Source organism: Rosa rugosa, chromosome 7, assembly GCF_958449725.1.
Source record: "Rosa rugosa chromosome 7, drRosRugo1.1, whole genome shotgun sequence".
NCBI classification, from domain to species: Eukaryota; Viridiplantae; Streptophyta; class Magnoliopsida; order Rosales; family Rosaceae; genus Rosa; species Rosa rugosa.
In genome coordinates this window covers 17,348,295-17,371,502 of record NC_084826.1, presented here as the reverse complement: position 1 = coordinate 17,371,502, position 23,208 = coordinate 17,348,295, and the positions used below count along the sequence as shown (strand labels likewise).

Below are 23,208 nucleotides of genomic sequence, written 5' to 3'. Positions count from 1 at the left end.
TTCGGCTTCGAGTTTCCATGGCAGTCAAAGCCTCCGATAATGCTAATTACCTTCAACTTAACGTTAACGTGGTGGTCAAAGCCTCTGCACAAGAAGCTTGCAGCATCCAGCGTTCACAATTCTCACCTGAGCACCTGCTCGTTACAAATATTCACTTTCTTCATTGGGCACCTGCTCGGGCATCAGATCATGATTTCGCGGTGACACAAGGGCTCCATTTACGCTAAGGATCCAAACCTCAGGCCTTTGCTACGGTCAGAGCAGAAAACTATTAGGAGGAAAAAGCTAAGTTTTCACCTCCCACTTATTCCTTTTCATATTCTTCGTATACGTATACATACATATGCCTGCTGAGTTGCTATATATCATACAACCACATGATTCATGATTGATAGTCCCATCATTAACTAGCTCGTTACACCTGTGTGCCCAGGCAAGTGTGCAACCCAAAAGCTTCATATATATAGCTACCTTACACATATATGTCTAATGCATGCCTATTGCGCGCCCACGTAGCCAAGTACTTAGTCCATAGGACACATGTCCATAGACATTTAAGTAATCACTTGTTGTCATACATCTATGCTTCGAGAAAATTCATTCATCTCAAATAGTGTGTACACCTGCCAGTTAGTTTGCCTAAACACTTGCCACATATACTGTTGCTGCTGTGGACATATTCTATACTTCACATAATGTAAGCATGAGTTATCATAAATGTGATTCACCACAAATATATGCTCATTAATATCGTACACCAAGCTAACTTGTCATACTTCACTTTGCTTGTTTAAACATTAAAGTATAATGGCAAGCTAAACATCAGTAGCAAATCTTAGATACCTCTTGTAAATGTTTGCCATGGACATCCCACTTTTACTTAACAATTTATGGTAAATGAGATTGTCATCATCACACAGTAGATCAATTTTCATTTTTGACTTCATTCAAAGGGAATTCACATTCACATCTGCTCATGGTACTCAAAGCATTTTGTTGTCAACTAATGTCATGTAGTAGTGGCTATACAGTACTTCAAAAATGATTAGATGAAACAGACATTTTGTCAATCTAATATGTCCAAGATGCTAATATTTACCCTATCTCATGTTAAGGAGGCATAATCATTAATCACCTCTCTAAGTAAAGAAATCATTATCCCCCTACTAAGGTGCTTCGCCGGAGCAATGGAGTGTCATGCTTGGACAACTCCAACATGATTTGGGTACCTACACCAATTTCTCCTCCAACTCGCTCCAAATCGGCATAAGATAAGTCATTACATCTTATCTTTTACGCTCTTTCAATTTTGAGCTAATGCCATGCCAATACCATGCTTTTACTACTTCTAAGCATGCTTATAGAATATCACACTTGATATGTTTTCACATGCTTCCGTAAACTTTTGAGCATGCCTACAACATTTCGTAGATTTGGCAACACTTTCTAGACCTCACATGCTAGATATGCCATGCTTCATATACCGATCTCAAACGATCTCTAAGCATGCCTACAAAAATGCAAAAATGATATTAGCATCCACATTACAAATACATGCTAGACACATATGCCATGCTCCTATTTAATCGCAACCCAATTAAATAAACATGGGACACTCAAACAAAATATTATTACTTGCTCTATGTGTTTATCATTTTTCATACAGATACAAACTTTACGAGTCTATGGTCTACGACCAACCGCCAAGCGGTAAGGCAATGCCTCATAATGACAATGACCGCTACGCGGCATTGCAGTCAAGTTTCTCCTCCGAGAAATAGTAAAGGGACTAGTTAACACAGCCTACGGCAGCCATTGATCCGGCAGTTAACCCTGACGCTTGGGTACCAAAGATTGGGCTTGCTACCCAACACCCTCTGCTCCGCGCAGCTCCCCTCATCAAACAATTTTCCGACCATCCGGAGGTTTATAGCCAGGAGTGGGGGACTCCTCGCAGGGCCTGGCAGGGGCCCACCTGAAAGGGCAAAAGCTTTCGCTCCAACCAATTCTAGATGGACGACGCACTTGCACTAATTATGCTTGATATACGGCACAGAGCTACGCTTTGGTATCAACCCGCAAGAACACCCTCCTTGACTGGGGACTTGTACATACAGCCCAGCATAATTAGCAACGGTCACGCTCATGCCTCAGGGCATCACCTCGAGCTACCCGTTAATGCGCCGCCAAGCTTTTCGCGCTCGTGCCTCAGTGGCACCGCCGAGCTTTCATGCTCTCGCCTCAGCGGCAACCGCCGAGCTTTCGTACCGTCGAGCTTTCGCGCTTGTGCCTCAGCGACACCGCAGAACTTTTCGTTCTCGTGCCTCAGCGGCACCGCCGAGCTTTTCGCGCTCGCGCCTCAGCGGCACCGCCGAGCTTTCACGCTCTCGCCTCAGCGGCAACCGCCAGGATTTCGCGCTCGTGCCTCAGCGGCACCGCTGAGCTTTCGCGCTTGTGCCTCAGCGGCACCGTCGAAATTTTCGTTCTCGTGCCTCAGCGGCACCGCCGACCTTTTCGCGCTCGTGCCTCAGCGGCACCGCCGAGCTTTCACGCTCTCGCCTCAGCGGCAACCGCCAGGTTTTCGCACTCGTGCCTCAGCGGCACCGCCGACTTTCGCCCTTGTGCATTCCCGGCACCACGAGCTTCCGCTCACGAGCTTACCGCTCATGCCTTCCCGGCACCACGAGCTTACCGTTCATGCCTTCGTGGCACCCTTGAGCTTCCGCTCACGAGCTCACCGCTCACGCCTTCCCGGTACCACGAGCTTCCGCTCACGAGCTTACCGCTCATGCCTTCGCGGCATCCTTGAGCTTCCGTTCACGAGCTTCCCGCTCATGCCTTCTCGGCAACCCTGGAGCTTCCGCTCAAGAGCTTACCGCTCATGCCTTCGCGGCACCCTTGAGCTTCCGCTCACGAGCTTCCCGCTCATGCCTTCTCGGCAACCCTGGAGCTTCCGCTCACGAGTTTCCCGCTCATGCCTTCCCGGTACCCCGAGCTTCCGCTCATGCCTTCCCGGCACCCCGAGCTTCCGCTCATGCCTTCCCGTCACCCACGAGCTTCCGCTCACTAGCTTCCTACTCATGCCTTCCCGGCACCCCGAGCTTCCCGCTCATGCCTTCTCGGCAACCCTGGAGCTTCCCGCTCATGCCTTCCCGGCACCCTGAGCTTCCGCTTATGCCTTCCCAGCACCCTGAGCTTCCGCTTATGCCTTCCCGGCAGCCCGAGCTTCCTCTCATGCCTTCCCGACACCCACAAGCTTCCACCCACGAGCTTCCACTCATGCCTTCTCGGCAACCCACGAGCTTCCGCTCATGCCTCCCAAGCAACCCTTGAGCTTCCCGCTCATGCCTTCCCGGCACCCACGAGCTTCCGCTCACGAGCTTCCCGCTCATGCCTTCCCGGCACCCCGAGCTTCCGCTCACGAGCTTCCCGCTCATGCCTCCCCGGCAACCCTTGAGCCTCCGCTCATGCCTCCCCGGCAACCCACGAGCTTCCGCTCATGCCTTCCCGGCAACCTACGAGCTTCCGCTCATGCCTTCTCGGCAACCTACGAGCTTCCGCTCATGCCTCCCCGGAAACCCTTGAGCTTCCCGATCATGCCTTCCCGGCAACCCCGAGTTTCCCGCTAACGAGCTTTCCGCTCATGTCTTCCCGGCAATCATCGAGCTTTACACTCATGTCTACTCGACACACCACACGCGTTAATGAAACATTGAATTTTTCTACCATTTGTCGTTTACCGACCGCGACAAATCAAATTCTTTTCCCGTTTCATTAATACGAGTGAAAACCAAACAGACACAACCGTACACGCGGTCATTGTTCATGGGTTACAAGTCCATACCTTCGCGGCACTCATGCAACTTACATCCCACGAGCGTAACCCCGTCAAACTCGACCTCGTTCGTCTCCTTGCGTGCGTCACACATTTATCATATGCAATCCATATGCTCACACGACCATGTATCACGCACCCCATACGTTTATATATGCCAACGCATATCCATACAACTCACATTTGTTGCCCAATGCAACGAGCATTCTACATATGCCTGTTTTTTTTGTCTTTGTTGTGCAGGTTAACGAGTCCCTTCTTGCTTACGGAGTTCGGGGACTTGTAGGGGCTCCGTACCGCCCGGTTACTTATGCTTAGTGACATCATGTGTATAACTCTCCAATCAAGAAGCTCCTCTTACTTGGGGACTTCGGGGACTTGTACATACCTCCAACAATATGGAGTATTTACTACATCACCAAGCATAAGTAACACCCACTTTAGGACACCCACGAGACATGGCAGGGCCCAACCGCGACATCCATCTTGTAGCCCTATGTTCAAGCTACGCAACGGTATCCGGAAGTCGCAAATCCGTCGCCGGGAAGCCACCTTTCCGGCCTTGCAAAGTTGCCCTCACAAACTAGGCTTTCTACACTAGAATAGTTATCTTTGCTTGTCCCACATCGAAAACCATGTAAAGGAAGAGCACTCCTTCACCTATAAAAGGAATGCCTCCTCCCACTTAAACATCCATCCCATTACATCTTTTGTAATCCCCTTGGGCCGCAAGGCTCAACACACTAGTATAAGCTTTCAAGTGGACGTAGTCTCCCGCTAAGGCGGAGACGAACCACTATAAATCTCGTGTCAATCTCTCTCTCTCTCTCTCTCTCATTTAAGCTAACTAGAGACCCCCTCGGTCACTAACGTTAACACAATTATTCTGGGTTGCTTTGGATGAGTGTATGGATATTTGATTTGCTGCTTTCTGTACTAATTTGGCAATTGAATTGTATACGTGTTTAGTTGTATAATTGATTAGTTGCATGGTGTTGGATCGTGGCAGCATTGCAGAAAATAATCCAAATAATATTTGTAAATAATCCAAATAAATATTTGTTATTCTCTTTTGAATTTTTGAACTTGTATCCGGTTTTGGGCATTTGACATTTTGGCATCTGGCATCTGTTTTTCCAATTTTGAAATTGTATCTGATAATGATAGGAATCATGAGATTTTAAGTATTATGTTTTAAGTACTTTCATTATTTTCAAACATTATAATACATTTTATAATTTTTATTTATATAATTATATGTTATAAAAATAAAAATAAATTGAAAAAAAAAAACCGCCTAGTCCCCGCCTAGGCCCCTGGGATCTAGTCCCCGGGTTTCCGCCCGACTAGCGCCTAGCGTTTTTTAAAACCTTACCAGACACAAAAAAAAAAAAAAAAATGGTGATCTGGCCCAAAGCCATGACCTGACCCAAAAGAAAAGAAAAAAACAAAAACAGGTCATGTGTCCTATGATTACACGCATTTTTATGCATGTAATCGTATCTAAACACTAGAAATAAGTCAATTCTCATGTAAATTGATATGTAATTAATCAATTTTTGTTATTTTGTAGAAAATAAACAGAACTGTGCGGAAACGAGAGAAAATAGTGCGAAATTGGAGTAAATTAGAGTTTCCGACAAAATGACGAAATTATCAATGTGGGTCAACCATGGTCAACGCCATCAAGAGAGTGGAATCCAATTGTCTCCGATAACATATGTGAAAGTGCATTGAGAAAAGAGAAGAAGAAAGCAAAAAGAAGAAAGAAGAGAAGAGAAGAAAAGAAAAAGCAAAAAAAAAAAAAAATTATTATATAAATAATAATAATCTGATCTTGATGACGTCATCAGTGACATCTTCCCTCAATCCCACGTGCATGTCCTTCACCTTTATTTTTCCTTATCTTTTTATTTTATTTCTTGTTTCCTCTCTTCCTATCACATTCTGCCATGTGTCCCAATCCCTCTCTTTTCTTCCAGCCATATGCCACCGAGAACCCTACCTTTAATTCCAATTATTCCTCTTCCTCTTGAGAACCAGCAGTACCGCACCACCATAACAGAGGCAGCGCTTCAGGCTGCTCTCTTTCCCTTTCTTCTCCATTTTTTCTTTCTCCTCATCAAGATCCTCCTCACTAAAATTCTGTCTCCTCACCAAGATCCACCTCACCAAAATTCCATCTTCTCATCAATTTCACAAAATTCAAGGAAAAACACTTCAAGCAGAAAAGATTTAATCACCACTTGGGTAAAAGGGAGAGAGTATAATCCAAGACTTGTTATGTATGCTTTTTAGCATTGGTAGCTTGTGTTGGTTGTTCTCCCTCTTCTATACCTTTCCCTATTTTATTTGTATGAAATTGTTGGAATTGATAATATATATATTTATGGGTAGTGAGTATAAATTTTGTTGGGTGTTAGGGTTGTGTGCCCTAGCCCAAATTTGATGTAATGGATGCTTAATTTAATTTATATATGGAATTTGTTAATTATTGGATGCTTGTGTTTTGTGATAATTGATTAGAATGCATGCTTATGAATTGTCAACTCTTGGATATGTGTTTTAATAAGTCTAGATTAAAATTTAGGGGATGCCATCCTTAGATTTGAGAGCTAGAACCCCGATTTAATATTCGTGGGAAGTACAAGCATGGTTCACTACATGATTAGCTTGATCGCAATTATGGTGAGTTTGGTTGCCTAATTCCTTGAACTCTAGGCCTCTTGATGTGAACTAGTGACCCTTGAACCGGCTCTAATTCATGTCAAGTGAGTTCCTACGACCCTTGAACCAGAGTAAGAATACCATGAAAGGGAATTTCGGCCCTTGAGCCTTGAAAAGCCTTGGGTACGGCTTCTACCATCTTTAATAAATTACACGTAAACCAAATTAGCATCGAGAGCATTGAATTAGGGTTATGATTCACCCCTAGCTACCAACCCTCAATTTATCTCAATTTCTTACTTTGTATTACTTTATCTAGTTTAGTTGTTAGTTAGAGTTTTCATTTAAATTCTTGCAATTTAGTTATTAGAAATTTAAATTACAATTATCGGTGACAATTTCGACTCATTGTAAATAACCACCACTAGGCTCTTAGTTTTGATTAGGCTTTGGTGAAAATCAGAGCCGAGCATTGCTAAGGCTTGGTGCCTTAGAGTAGCATTTTTATTTTCTTTTATTTTTATTTTTCTTTTGTTTGCTAAGTGTCTTTATTTCCGATTACCCAAGGATTGTGGGTTAGCCACTAATCCCCATGATATGATACACTTTGGGCATAATATTTCCCTATCTTGACAATGATACGTACGCTTGCGTAAATGTGTAATCTAATCAGCCTAGAAAGAAAAAAAGGGAAAAGAAAAAGAAAAAAAGAACAAAGCCCATTGTTGAAAAACAAGAGTAAGCGACCCAGTTTTTCTCAAGCCCAAAAACATCGCTACGCACCCCTGCATCAACACGCTCGTGCGATAGGATTGTTTTGTTTTCTCGAAAGGGTGCGGCTATTGCCACTCTACCATTTTCTTAGTTCACCCTACAAACATTTGAATTATTGAAAGACTATATTACCCAAATGTAAAATGACTAATAAGTACACTAATTTTCTAAAATCTAAATTTGTAAAGAAAACTAAATACATAACCAATTAATTAAATACAAAGACTATTTAATTTCTCATTGGATAACATTAATCTTCTTCTTCTCTACCCAAATTTGAATTTATTACTTTTTTTTTGTCTTTTTGTTCTCTCCTCATGGTTAATTCGTTAGAGAGTTTCTATTGGGACCTCCAAATCTGCTCACTTGACCTCACTCTATTATGAATTATTAAATGACATATATAACCTACTATAAAATGACTATTAAGGACAATAATTATACCAAAAAAATTGTTATATTTATTTTCTCTAGGCTTTCCAATTCAATAATATTATATTGCATTCTTTATTATTTTCCCTATCTATTTTCATTTTCCAATTTCACTACATACTCATTAAAGTATTCATATATACTTAATAAGAAATAAAACTATGATTAAGATAAAAATGCATGATATGCATATTGAACGCATATTGGTCAGGGAGAACAAAATAAATTGTATTATGACCTAAATCTAAATATCTATCCATTATATTTGTAAAAAGAAGAAAAAAAATACAGCTAGCAAATAAAAATAAATAAAAAATATTTAAATAATTAATCATGAGGTACAGAAAATAGAGAAACATTAAGTAAAAATGATTAATCTATTTTTTTTTTGCACAGCTAAAAAAGAAAGAGTAAATAAAAAAAATCACATAATAGTTCATGTTATTTTATTTTTATTAATTTTTAAAACTCAATACCTTGTGTTTGGTTTTTTTTTTTATTGGATAAGAGATTTATGTTGTCTGATTAAGGAATAGAGATGTAATTAAGATTTATAGAGTAATTAAATCATTGAAATGACTAAATTTTTTATTATAAAGATCTTAGTTTGTTTGTAAATTATATGAGTGAGGTTATTTGAGGAACTTTAGTGAGGTTTAATGAGTAAATTTAGTATTTAAAAATTTGATAGGAGGTGTAAAAAGCATAGAGGTCAAGTGAGTAAATTTGGAGGTTCCAATAGAAAACTCAATTCGTTATTCAATTCACAAACCATTAGTGTTAACTTCATCAAAATCTTTGCAATATTCTTTATAAACACTGAAAGTAAAAAAATTAAAACACGAAAAAAAAATCAATCTTTTCTTCATTACTCATAGTTGTTAACTTACTAATATTTTGAGATAGATTGAAATAGACGAACATTGAAACTGAAAGAAAAAAAAATGGAAGTAAATCAGAATATGATTTTATTAGGAAACTTTAATATATTTTAGTTTTGTTATTGGTATAAATTAAATGAGAGATTTTAGTTAAAAAAAATTCTTTTTTAATTGGATATGTCATATAAGGATATTTTTGGAAAGAGAAATGGTAACGATAAGTAAATTTAATAATTGAAATTAAAATGTAGGGTGTAATGAGTAAGTAGGGTGAACAAAGTAAATGATATGGTAGCAATAGCCGCACCCTCTCGAAATCAAGTATGTTTTTATTTTATTTTATTTTATTTTTGGCTACCTTATTTATGTTTCACATTTCATATATGTGTTATATATATTCATGGAATCTAAAGCATGTGAATTTTATTTATGTTTACTATTTTTTTTTTTTGACGAACAGAGATCAGCCCCGTTATATATAGTCAGCAAGCAGTACAAAAACGAAACACCCCTATGAGGTCGACAGAAAGAATCGTTCCTTAGGGAACCCTAAACCTATTCTGGAACAAGAATAACACCTAGGAAACCCCTAATATACCCACCTTTTAGGAAATCCACGCACTATTATTTCAAACAAAAACATAGAAACTCCGAAGCGAGTAAATTAAAATGATCCTCAGAGCAACTGGTTTTTGCGACCTAAAAAAATTTAAACAGCACTTTGGGCCATAGAGACCCAACCCATCCAACCCCCTAGCAAAGAGGTAGTCCAATCCTTGCAGAACCCTAGACCAAGCCCAAGGATGAGGCTCACCATCCAGTTTGAGGCCCAATTGGCCCAAATACTCTAAACCATCTACCGAGTAGGAAACCTGAGAATCCCTAGCATCCATGCAGTCCTCTGCGCCGCCGACCACCATGCCACCATTACGAGCACAACCTCCGGCTTCGCCCTATGGAAGACGCCCTCAGCCAGCCCATTGTAGCTAGTCACACCTCCGCTAGCATCGCCACCAAGTGTCATCTGAGATCCATCATAACCACCAACACTTAAAGAAGAAAATTTGTTCCGACTACCGTTAAACCAGTCCGCCCAAACTCGAGGCTTTATGAGCTCCTCCGATGGAGATCTAGCACCGCCCGCTCTTGTACCCACTTTCGATCCCCGTACCGAATCCGCCTAAAAAACCCCAGAGAGGGTCCAGTCGGCATCCCAAAAACCAAAACCACCGGTAGCCACCACCACTGGATCGGAGCCCATAGCCATAGCAGATCCGCAGATCAACATAACCAGGAACAGAAGTCGAAACCAGAGTTCGATAGGTTCAGAAGCACGTTGACGAAGAGGAACTCCGCCTCCATCCTTCCTAGGCTGACCGGAGAGAGCTGAGAAGCCATCTACCCAGACCAGAAACTTGGCGCCGCCACAAGCAAGACCTAACGAAGCCATTCTAGTTTAGATGATGATTTAGATACTAGTATAGATGATGACTTTCATGCAATAACGTGGGCCTCTCTATGTTTACTATTTTTTTAAGCATGCTCTATATTTTATTGTTTATGTTTTTATTATTTATGAAATTTTGAGTATGTTTTTATTTTATTTATGCTTATATAAATTATGCCTACGCATGCTTTATATTATGCTATTGTTTACATTTTATTTTATGCATGATATATTATTGCTATTATTATGTATAGTATATAATTTGTTGTATATTTGTGAAATTTGAGCATTATAAATACAACAAATTTCACAAATATACAACAAATTATATACTATACATGATATATGCTATTATTTATTTTTTATATTTTATATATGCTACAAATTATATATGCTTATAGAACTAGCCGTTTAGTGGAATGGAATCCGCTTGCTTGACTACAAAAGGGTCAATGACTTCAACAAGGACACGTTGCGCTTAAAGACACGTCTCAATTTCTGTGAAAGGGAAATCACAGAAGATGATATGATCGAAAAGACTCTTTCCACCTTTCCTACTTCAGCGCTTATACTAGCGAACCAGTATAGGCTGGAGTATGACAACAAAAGAATCACAACATTCAATAAGCTGATCAACCTACTGCAAGTGGCTAAGAGGCATAATGAGGTTTTCTTGAACAACAATGTCAGGCCCACTGGGACAAAGCAAATTTCCAAGGCTAATTATGGAAAAATGAAAGGTGGAAAGAACCCCAATGCAAAGGGGTTTGGACGTGCTGGTCCCTACCCACGTGGCAACAATGCACCACGTGGAAAAGGACGTGGAGGTCGTGGAAATAAGGTGCAAAAGGCACCTACGAATCCTTCTGTCAAAAAGGAAAGAGTTGACAATGAACCATGCTATAGGTGTGGAGTCATTAGGCATTGTTACAAGAACTACCAAGCAAGCAACATAGTAGTAGCCAATTATAAGAGATATAGGGAGTCTAAAGAACAAGAGGCTCACTATATGGAAGAATAAGGCCATGACCTAGACGTCAACCTCACAATTGCAGACTTCAATGGCAACGAGGAACTTGCTTAGACAATGCATGCTCTCAATCTTGACTGATCTGCTTTATTTATTTTATTTTCCAAAGACAGATGTGAAGGCATAATGCCTCATTTTTAATTAGACTATTGCTTGGTCTTAAAGTTTATTTCAATAATGGTTTGATGAATTAGATTTCTAAACAAGACCTTGATTTGATTATCGTTGGCTTATTAATAAATTTTGAATTTTATTTTGAAGCACTGAATTTATTCAAATTTATTTACTACATATATTTACATGGTTCGAAATTGCACTATAAAGATGTAAAGCAATACATCTAGAAAAAAATTATTAGAATGAAAAGATTATCATTCTACTAAAATAGAAATACTCTAAAGAATATGAGATATATTTAAAGTCAAAGACGCTCTGTATGCACCAAGAGCTAATCGAACCTTGTTAAGTTTCAAAGATACTCGCGCCAATAGTTATCATGTAGAAACACACTGTGAGAATGGAACCGAATACCTTTACATTGGGAGAGGATCCTCTCCTGAGCTATGCTTTTGCCTGAGCTTCCTAAGATTTGCAGCAGATGAAAACACGTGGCTCATATAAGATCCAATTAATGGTCTATCATTTCTCCTTACCTTCACAACTACTTTGTTTCTTTCCTCTCTCTCTCTTTTACTTCGATGTTCTTCTTTTACCTTCCCTCTCTCTCTCTCTCTCTCTCTTCTTTTTCCTTTTGTTCTTCCCTCACTATCAGATGGAATTTTTTTATGACAAAGCCTCTCTCTCCTTATCAATCTCTTCTGCACTTAATTAAATCGCCAAGAATCGTGTTGACTAATTTCATTACAATTCTCAAGTCTTTAACTAACGCTTCCAACTCCTTTGTTTCCATGAATCAATTCCATTTCTACAATCCTTCTAAACCCAGTCAACCTTCTAAACCTGGTACCATCCATCAAAATTTAAGAAAATCAAAATAACCCATATCAAATTTCCCAGTTGATTTAGTTGATGCAACCACGGGAGATCTCTAGCTGGCCCAGTAAGAAGATGGAGAGGTCGGCTTGGATTTCATCATACCAGAGGTGATTTGGTTCTGTCTAGGATGACTGGATTTGGGATTTTCAATTGTGATGGAGATGACGAGCTTGGCATGGATCTATATTTTTTGCGATGAGGAGAATGTGGTTGAATTATCAACTTGCAGCTAACAACAATAGAGAAAAAAACGATAAGAAAGAGAAGGGAAGAGAGAGTAGGGTCAACAATTTGAATGGGTATTATTGTAAATCCGTAACTCAAAAGTGATATAAGCCGTTTGATGTAATATGGGCCACGTGTCTTCATCTGCTCCGAAGCTCAGGCAAAAATATAGCTCAGGAGAGGATCCACTCCCCTTTACATTACCTCTAATGAATGTGGAAGAAAACACATTTTAGAGAACCTTATGAGTCAATCTAGTGGACTGTACCTCACTACGATTCGGATCATTGAATCCTATGCTATCACCAACAATGAAATGTGGGACACTGAGTCATCTAGGCTTTGGCATGACCGCCTAGGGCACCCCAGTCGTGACATAATGATCGGTATTTTAAAGAACTCATATGGACATCCCTTCTTTCGAGTGACAAATAAAATGGGAGAAAAATCCGCCACACTGCACAGTGTCCGTCCTGATACTGCTCAAATGCAACCACTGCCTTCTGAAGTACCAGAAGCACTACCTCCCTTCCATTATGCCTCATTGACTATTTCAAAGGCATATCACTCGTTTTGCACAGCCTGCTCTTTACCAAAAACAGGATCGAGACCTTCCTATGCTAAAGATACAAAACAAAACATTCCATTCTTACAAAGGATACAAGGAGATATATGTGGACCTATCCATCTAGAATGCAGACCATTAAAGTACTTTATGGTTGGTGGATGCTTCGACACGCTGGTCACATGTCACTTTATTATCCACAAGAAATGATGCATTTGCAAAACTTCTAGCACAGATTATAGGTTTAAGGGTTCACCACCCTGATCACCCTATCAAGTCTACACTATACCAAAAACCTTATCAGACAACGGCAGAAAACCATTGTGGGATTTGAAGACCCACTGTTGTAGAGTGAGCCGTTGTCTATTGAAAATTCAGACAACGGTGGAATACAGTTGTCTAAGAAACAAAAAGACAACAGGTATGTGTTAAACATGTTGACTGATAGCTCGGCAGATGTCAGGTCCAGCTGCGCAGCAGGTACGGCGTTGCCTTAAGACAATAGTGCTTGCAAGCTGTTGTATGTTAAGCTTGTCAAACAACAAACTTTTATTTTGTGTGTTGTCTGATTAACTTTGAGACAACATAGTTCAATTACTTCTGTTGTATTGAACTCTGTTGTGTGAGTGTAAATTAGAAGACAGTGATTTGTTAAAAACTGATGTGTGATATGAATGATTGCAGTGTGATTTGTCTCCATTTTTGACCATTCAGTCAACGGGCAGTTATCATTATATCTATTTTGTTATCTGATTATTTGAACATATCTCATTCCTGAATTAGATTGTGCATTTGATCCATTTACATACTAAATATAAACATTGCAAACTATCAAATATAAACATTGCAAACCACTAATCATTGAACGCAACATTTAAACAAGAAAAGCATTTAGTGCCTGCCCATCTACTTAGGACATCAAAAAGCTGATACATATGTATCTATTTTTTCAAAACATGCCACACATGGTGCATGACAATGGGCCAACAGCGAAGCACAAAAAAGATGCTTTCCTTAGCAAAAACGGATCAGCAACAAGCGCGCTACTTCATGGCTCATGCACATACGTGTTGACAACAAACTTCCCCTATTCATTTCGCACTTGATCAATATCTGCTTGGGTGTATTAGCCGCTGTCTCTCCGGCCTCTCCCACTGAAATTGATTTATTATATCAAAGAGATTACTTAATCGTTTTGGTGAATGAGGCATGGATATAATAACAAAATTATGAGAAATTGAGTCAAGTGACTATATTTATAGCTATGTTGATACCTTGGAAAGAAACAATGACATGTCTTTATCCTCAATGATATCTCTCATGTAGCACATGATAAAGTACCCGCACTCCTTGTTAGGTTGAGAAGGAATGCCCTAAACACAAGCAAATTAATCAATAAGTTAGATGGTGAAACTTACAGCCTATTCTTTTCAGCATTATACATGCGCATAGCACTACACCAATTCAAAACAAAGGGTTTTCAAGAAAAAAAAATCACAATAAATCCTTTTGAACCTAGCTCAGCAAAAGAATGATCGAGCAAGCTCCATTTGGCTTCTCGTACTTGACAGTCGACAATAGACTTTAGCATAGAAATCCTTAATCTTGAGCACACCATGTTCACATAGTTTAACACATTGCAGTAGTAGTTTAACATATAGTATATTTCATTTTGAAATTGTATCTCTTTAAGTGGAGGTTCTAATATCAGTAGAATTTAAATCAAGTATAAAGGCGTTGTTAAAGTGATGAGACTAAGGAGATGATTGAGGTGGTTTAACATGTACTTCAAGTTATAGCTACTTACCAACCCGCCGGAGGTAGGAATCGTTCTATCTGTCGAAAAGTGAGTGTGTCGGATTTCCCCCCTTTTCAATATCCTGAGGAAGATTGCGGAAAAATTCAACTGTGAGGTAACCACACTCCATATCAACTAGCTGCATAGTTGCTTCCTTGCTCTCTTCTTTCATCCTATCCAGCGATTCAAATCTTGCATTCTGAACTTCCACTCTTAAAGTGGGATACTGCTTTAATTCCTACACACCACAGGGAAAACATCCCATTAAAAATAATAGATTAAACAAATTTAGGATATAATGAATAACTAATAGCTATCCTCTTAGGTAAATTCACTATATTCAAGAACATAGCAAGGTCACATTGAAAGACTTCTGAGCCAGCTCCTTCAATACGGCATGAACCTGAAATCACGAGGAAAGAATATCAAGCAAAATGATTTGAAGTAGACACATAGTGCATTTTATGACGTTATTCTAGCAGCAGCAATAACCCTGAGTCTGAGACAATGATCAACATAAACATATATGGCTGTTGTTGAAACCAAAAAAAAATCACAAAACCAATTCGATGAGGGGGCAGCTATTGAGATAAAAAAAAATAAAAAATTGGTGCGACATATATGGCTGCTGTAAATTTTCTTCATATGCGAAAAATAAAGAATCAAGAATCTTTGTAATTAAGGCATGATTCAAAGAATGAATCAAAGCCTTCATGCCGCACCTTTATTCTGAAAAGAGACAAAAAAATGCAATTGAATCACAGCTTGAAACAGTAGTCAAAAGTGATGTAGTGAACAAGAAGACAAAGGACCATGTTTAATTATTCAAGTATGCAAACACAAAGAATGGTGGAAAATTTTGTTAACACAAAGCACTCAGTGGTGGATGTCTGCTTTCTTTAGTGGTGGCAATCAAAGCAATATAAATATGGCATGATAATTAATTGATCTTTTGAAGTGGAAGACAACAACAAAAGCAATGTCCAGCAATATTAATTGTTTTTGTTAGTTGGTTTTGGTGCAAAGAAATATAATGCTATGTGCCCATCTCTCCCAACGGAGAAGGAAGAAAAAAAAAAAAGGGGCCGTGACCACTTACCCAATTTTAACCTAAAAATTGTCCACTTACTCCACCAAGAGTTTTTTAACCCCATTTACCTAATCTAACATCTATTGACAATTTTGCCCTTCGTATAATTAAGAAACTGTATAGATGCCACTATTTTCTCTCTCTCCTCACTCTCCTTTCTCTCTCCCCGATCTCCACCTCCAATTTCTCTCTCTCTCTCTCTCTCTCTCTCTCTCTCTCTCTCTCTCTCTCTCTCTCTCTCTCTCTCTCTCTCTCTCTCTCTGCCATGGCAGCTCCGGCGGCCCATTAATCCAATTAACATTTGAATATGAGTCGCCCCTGCTAGGAAGAAGGCGGCCTCGATAAGGAAGAAGGCCACAGAGGTCGGCGCCCCAGTCGACGCGGTCGAGACTGCCATGCGGCACCACATGGCTGGATAGCCATTAGATACGGTAGTCATCGTCCAGTGAAATTTCGACCGGCGTCAGGTGGAGGGACAACCATTGGATGCACCGCATAGCAGACTGAGAGTCGTCCTCCGCTGTTAGATCTGAAGCTGAAGAGGAGAAGGGATGGCGCTGTCGCCGCCGCCCTCTGAGCGGCCACCTCTTTTGAACTCGCTCCTCCGCCTCCTCTGCACACTACTTTACAGTCTCACTGTAGTTCAAGCTTCGATCGGGAGCAAACATGGAGGAGGAGGCTCAGAACGGTAATGTGATCGCAGCGGAGGGTGAGGAGGAGCCATGGTCGGGCATGTCCCCCTCAAGCTTGGCCCAAGCGCCCTCTTCAGTTCGAGCAGGCATACCTCGACTCTTTAATCTTCTCTGGATTTGATCTGAACTTTTAGTTTAGAAAATTGAATTATAATAGTTGGAGTTTCACAATTTGTGACAAAAATTGGCTTTGTTGATTATATGCATTTATATGCGTGTAATTATATCTAAAACACTAGAAATAAGCAAATCCCCATGTCAATTAATATGTAATTAATATATTTTTATTTATTTTGTAGAAAATAAGCGGAATTGCGGAAACGTGAGAAAATGGTGCAAAATTGGAGCAAATTAGAGTTTCCGACAAAAGGACGAAATTGTCAATGCGGGTCAACTGTGGTCAACGCCATCAAGGGAGTGGAATTCAATTACCTCCGGTAGTATTTGCCGAAGTGCATTGAGAAGAGAGAAGAAGAGAAAGAAGAAGAAGAAAAAAGAGGAGAGAAAGCAAAACAAAATAAAAGAGAAAAGGAAAAGAAAAAAAAAAATTCTGCACTATGCTGACGTCATCATGACGTCAGCACACCATTTCCTTTTCCCTTCTTCCTCACCCGTGCAGCCCTCTTTTCTTTTTCTTTTTCTTTTTCTTTTTCTCACATGTGGCCAGGTGGCCCTATCTCTCTCTCTCTTCTAATCCCCTCACGCCCAGACCATTATTAATTGAACAATCCCATTCTTCCTCTTCTCCCAGCACGCCCAGACCTCACTATTAATTCCAATTCCCATTTTCCTTCTCCTCCAACACGCCGAACAGCCACACCCCACCAAACCTCACCACAATTCCTTCCTTCTCCATTTTTCCCTTCTCCTCACCAAGATTTCTTCTCCTCACCAAAATCCAACCCACCTCACCAAGATTCACACCACTTCACTAAGATTTTCTTCTCCTCACCAAGATTCATATTTCCTCACTAAGATCCACTTCACCAAAATTCCATCTTCTCATCAAGTTCACAATATTCAAAAGGGAAGCACTTCAAGCATAAGGGGATTAATCACCACTTGGGTAAAAGGGAGAAATTATAATTCCAAGACTTATTATGTTTGCTTTTTAGCATTTGTAACTTGTCTTGGTTGTTCTCCCTCTTCTATACATTTTCCTCTTTTATTTGTATGAAATTGATGGAATTGATGATGTATATATTTATGGGTAGTGAGTAGAAATTTTGTTGGGGGTTAGGGTTGTGTGCCCTAACCCAAATTTTATGTAAAGGATGCCTATTTTAATGTCATGATGCAATTTAATTTGTTGGATGCTTATATAAATTTTTGTTGGGTTGAAATGCATGTCTAGGAGCCTAGTCAACTCTAGGGTATGTATTTTGAGCATGTCTAGGATGGAGTTAGAGGCTTGACCCCCTCTAATTCCTAAGCTAGAACCCTCAATTTGGTATTGTAGGGGTTATAAGCATGGTGATTTACACCCGCCGCGTGATTGCGAGGGTGAATCGCTTAGTGGTCTAATTCTTGAGCTTTATGCCAATTAGAGCGACTTAGAGACCCTTGAACCGGCTCTAGCTCTCTCTAATTGAGTTTGTGTGACCCTTGAAACGGCACATTAATACCGTAATTGAGAATATATGGTCCTTGAGCCTTGAACCGCCTAGGATACGACTACCGCCAAATGAAGAATTTTGCATCTACATTAAATTAGCTTCCGGCACATAGGATTTGGGTGAAGGAATCTCCCTAGCACCCAACACTCTCTTGTCTTGAATTTTTTCGCAAACTACTTTAGCATTGCATTTTTCATTTTTAGCAATTTTCTATTTTCGGTTCTCATATTTAGTTTAAGTCTTCACAATTAAAAATCACAATTTCGGATACTTGTTGCTAGGATAATTTGTATTTGTGCTTAGTTGTCCGTAACTAAGTGGGGGTTCCCTATTCCCTTGGGTACAATACTTGGAGCTTAATTTATTTTCCCTAAACTTGATGACCGTGTTGTATTACGCGTGAGGCGCTAGTATAGGCACCGAATCAATGGCGCCGTTGCCGGGGACTAGGGTGTAAAAACCTTATTCCCTTGGTGTTCGGATTCTTAGGCATTTTGCATATTTTTCTATCTTTTTCTTTGTTTTGATTTGTGTGTTAAATATTGAAAATATATTTTGGTAATTTTTATTGCCATAAAAAAAAAATTCCAGATTTTTATTTTTGGTGTTATTGGTTACTTGTTGAGTTTTTATTATTGTAGTAAAAAAGAAAAAAAAAAAAAAAAAAAGAGGTTTAATTATTTGTTTGAATTACTTGTGTTTTTCTTGAATTCTAGTGTACCTACTTGTACGTTTGCAAAGCATAATTAGCTATAATCAGCCACATTCATCGTACCGCCAGAGGTACCAACTACCGTCAAAGGAGTAACCCACAGATAGGCAGCCAGGCGGGCCACGGCCTGAGCACAAGAGTTCCCCAGGATCACCGCTGACGCGCCGCCACGCACTCTGCCAAGACGGCATCAGAAGCTACTGAAACTGGGAACTGAAGCACATCAGTCCCACATCGAAAACAAGGAAAAGATCAGACCTCTCCTCACCTATAAAAGGTCCTCTCTTCTCCCTTCATTATTTACGCATTAACTACTCATTTATTATTGTGCTGCCTATATATCAACTGACTTAGGCATCGGAGAAGTGAAGACCGCCCAACGCGGTCTCCCTCTGACGTCCTGTCTTTCGTTTGGCAGCCAGCAAGAATCACCAAGTATACAGAGTAGCGGTCCGCCCGCCGGACCCGCGTTAAACGGAGGTTTGGCTACCGCCAGACTTTGAGCATTAACATTGGCGCCGTCTGTGGGAACCCTTGAACAAGAGGTCATCCCATCACAACTACCATGACTAGCGGTAGCGGGGGAAACGCTGAGGAGCAGGCAGACCAATCCGCCATCCCCCAACCATCCAATCCAGCGGTAGGTGTTAACCGCGCACTATTCAACACCCCAACTAACCCCGGCGGTGAGACGAATCCAGGCAGCAGCCGCCCGCCAGGCCCGGACCTCGCCGCCATGTACGAGCTGGCACTGGCAGACCTTCACAAGGCAAACAGAGAGCGTGAAGAGGAGCGCAGAGAGAAGACCGAAGCACAAAAGCAGGTGGCTACGCTGATGTCGCGTTTTGATGACCTGAAAAGGACGTTGGAAAGAACCGCCAACCCGGCACAGAGCGGGCATTCGCATAGCACAAGGCGTAGTCATCCCAACGCTGGTGCATTGGGACCAGAACCAGTCGTACAGATGCAGGTCCCGTTGGACCCCCCTGAACTACTGGGGATGGGACCACCGCCCATTCCCCAACTCATGTTGGAACAGGAGGCAGAGTCGGTACCGCGCACCAACCGCTCGGAAATTAGGGCAAGAACTGAGGGCGATCCGCCTGCGCCAAGGCGTAGGCAAGCCCAGCGGAGTACATACGCCGGACCCGCCGGCGACGCAACAGCCCAAATTCTGGAGAGGATGCAGCAATTGGAACAAAGGTTGGTCCGGGCGGAGTCGGGCGCCACGCCGCCAACTCAAAGTCCACTTTTCACGTCCAGACCAGGGCCCTTCACCGCTGCAATTCTACAAGCTATCAGGCCTGCGTACGCAAAAACTCCAAAGATGTCGCATTACAGCGGTACAACCGACCCCTTCGTCCACATGGACACCTTCAAGAAGGTCACCAACAACAAGGGATTTGACGACCCCACTCTGTGCCACTTGTTCAGCGAGACACTGGACGGAGAGGCAATGAATTGGTTCTTCGAATGTCCGCCAGGGTCCATTGACTCATTCAACGCACTGTCACATACCTTCCTCTCCCGGTTCATCTTATTATCCGCCGAACATCATAACACGAGTCAGCTGTTCAGCGTCAAGCAGGGAGAGAACGAATCACTAAAGGCATTCGTCACAAGGTGGCGAGCGGCAGCATCTCAGTGCCGCGATCTGGACAAATCGATGGCATCGGCGGCCTTAAAGCAAGGACTCCTCAAGGGGCCGTTCCTCTATCACCTCAACTACAATCATCTAAATGCGGCATATGACCATATCATGAGTGAGGCGGTCATTCACGCCCAGGCGGAATTCATTACATATGGAGAAGTCCCACCACCACCGGCAACGCCAGCAAAGGCAACACAGCCCACCTCTAGTCATCATGAGACCGTTAACAAAGCACCCGCCGCATCACCAACTGACAAGAAGAGGGAATGGCCACAGGGCCACTACCAGAACAAGCGGCAGAAGGATCAGTACCACAAGGGCAACCGCCCAACCCAGGAAGATAACCGCAACAAGCAAACGGAGTCTTCTCAGCGGTATGCAGTGTTCACGGTCCTCACAACCTCGTACGAGGAAATATACAATCAGTGCAAGGATCAAATCCCGCCACCTCCTCCAGCAAAATACCCAAAGACGGGAAAACCCAAAAACACCGGCAGATGGTGCAAATACCATGAAGACAGCGGCCACAATACCAACAGCTGCAACGCACTGAAGACGGCAATTGAGACCTTGTACCGTGAAGGCAAGATGGAACAGTTCAAGGTGCGCCAACCGCCACCCGTGATTGCCAACGTAGAGACGTTGGGCCGCATTAACACAATCGACGGCGGTGCTCCAATCACGGGCTTGTCTCACAGAGCCAGGAAGCGTTATGCACGCATTAATCACCCAAAGGAGGTCTGCCATATTCGTTACGAGAGATCCGCCAAAATCCCAAAGGTGGGTTGGGAACCTATTACATTCTCTGAGGAGGAGGAGCGCGGGGTGCACCTACCCCATGATGACCCCTTCTTGGTCGACGCCATTCTTGGCAGGTTCTCAGTGGGGAGAATATTGGTAGATAGCGGGTCCGCTGTCAACGTCATCTTTAACGGTTGCTACAGCCATCTCAAGCGGAATAACAAGTTGCTCCAGGACCATGAGCCACTGCTCAGCTTCTCTGGTGACGTCACACAGCCGCTCGGTTCTGACTATATGCGGCTGACTATTGGCGCTAGTCCATGTATGGCGGAGGTACATGCAGAATTCATAATTGTTGATTGTCTCAGCTCATATAATGCCATCCTCGGACGACCGGCGCTCAATAAGCTTAAGTGCATTATCGCCGGATACATGCTTCTTATGAAGTTCCCCACACCTAACGGCACGGGCAGTGTGAGGGGAAGCCAGCAGTTGGCACGCGAGTGTTATTCAACGACCATGGCACGATCAGTGCACCGCCATGATGTCCTGACAGTGGGAAACCAGGCACCGCCGCCAAATATCTTTGAGGACCCTAGGGATGAGGAGGAGAAGTATGTACGGAAGGAACCGGTCAACCCGGACACATCCTTGAAAGTTGTCTGCATCTCGGACGAGCACCCGGAGCGGACAGTCCGCATAGGCGCCCAACTAGACCCAGAAGTAGAGGCAGAACTCATTCAATTCCTACGTCATAACGCCTCCGTCTTTGCATGGTCCTACGCGGACATGCCAGGTATCTCCCCTGAGATTATCACTCATAAACTGACCATCAAACCCTCTTTTTATCCCATCAAGCAGAAGCGGAGGGCCTTCGATGAGGAAAAATACCGGGCGATCGGAGAAGAGGTCGCCAAACTCCAGGACATTGGATTCATCCGCCAAGTCATCTATCCCCAGTGGATCTCAAATTTGGTGATGGTCAAAAAGCCTAGCGGCAAGTGGCGGATGTGTGTTGACTTCAAAAACCTCAACAAGGCATGCCCAAAGGATAGTTTCCCGCTACCCCGTATCGATCAGTTGGTCGATTCAACCGCCGGTCATGAGCTCCTCAGCATGATGGACGCTTTCTCCGGATACAATCAGATCAAAATGCACCCCAGCGACCAGGAATGCACAACCTTCACGACCGACAAAGGCCTCTACTGCTACAATGTCATGCCCTTCGGTCTGAAGAACGCCGGTGCCACTTACCAGCGGTTAATGAACGCCATGTTCGCGGAGCATCTGGGAAAAATCATCGAGGTCTACGTGGACGACATGCTAGTTAAGAGCATAAAGGCCGGCGGACATGTGGCAAACCTCAGGATCATAGTAACCATTCTCTTGGCCTATGGTATGCGCCTCAACCCAGAAAAATGTTTCTTTGCAGTTACCGCTAGCAAATTTCTGGGGTACATTGTCAGCGAACGGGGCATCGAGGCTAACCCAGACAAGGTCCAGGCCATCCTTGACCTGGCGGACCCCGAGTATAAGGTGCACGTCCAGTGCCTCCAGGGCAAGTTAACCGCTCTTTCTCGATTCATCTCTCGACTCACTGATAAGTGTGCCCCATTCTTCAAACTCCTCAAAACAACGCACAAGAAGGTCATCGACTGGAATCCAGAATGTCAGGCGGCGTTCCAGGGCCTGAAGGAATATCTGGCGGCAGTCCCACTCCTCTCCGTCCCTGTCCAAGGAGAAACCCTATTCATATACCTAGCGGTATCCGCATCAGCGGTAAGTTGCGCAATTGTCCGAAGGGAAGGCCAAGATGAGCTCCCGGTTTTCTACGCCGGCAGAGGCATGAACGGAGCGGAGACGAGGTATCCTCCCTTGGAACAACTGGCCCTTGCACTTATCGTTGCCGCCAGGCGCCTCCGCCAATACTTCCAGGCCCACACGATACATGTGTTAACCAATCAACCACTGAGGCAAGTAATGCAGAACCCTGAACACTTGGGGCGCCTCAGCAAGTGGGCCATCGAGCTCAGCGAGTTCGACATAGAGTACAAAC

At 42.5% G+C, this 23,208-nt stretch overlaps 1 long non-coding RNA gene across 3 annotated transcripts; it reads right to left on the bottom strand.

Annotated features, from left to right (window-relative positions):
- Positions 1-13,688: 13,688 nt before the first annotated feature.
- On the bottom strand, positions 13,689-15,601 carry LOC133723870 (uncharacterized). Of its 3 annotated transcripts, none has more exons than XR_009853320.1 (4): positions 15,373-15,601; positions 14,660-15,053; positions 14,127-14,225; positions 13,689-14,006 (listed from the first exon to the last, which is right to left on the bottom strand). It is a non-coding gene; the product is annotated as an uncharacterized LOC133723870 (long non-coding RNA). The 3 variants fall into 3 exon arrangements; XR_009853319.1 differs by having other exon boundaries at positions 14,660-14,888; positions 15,012-15,579; XR_009853318.1 differs by having other exon boundaries at positions 14,660-15,564.
- Positions 15,602-23,208: the final 7,607 nt, after the last annotated feature.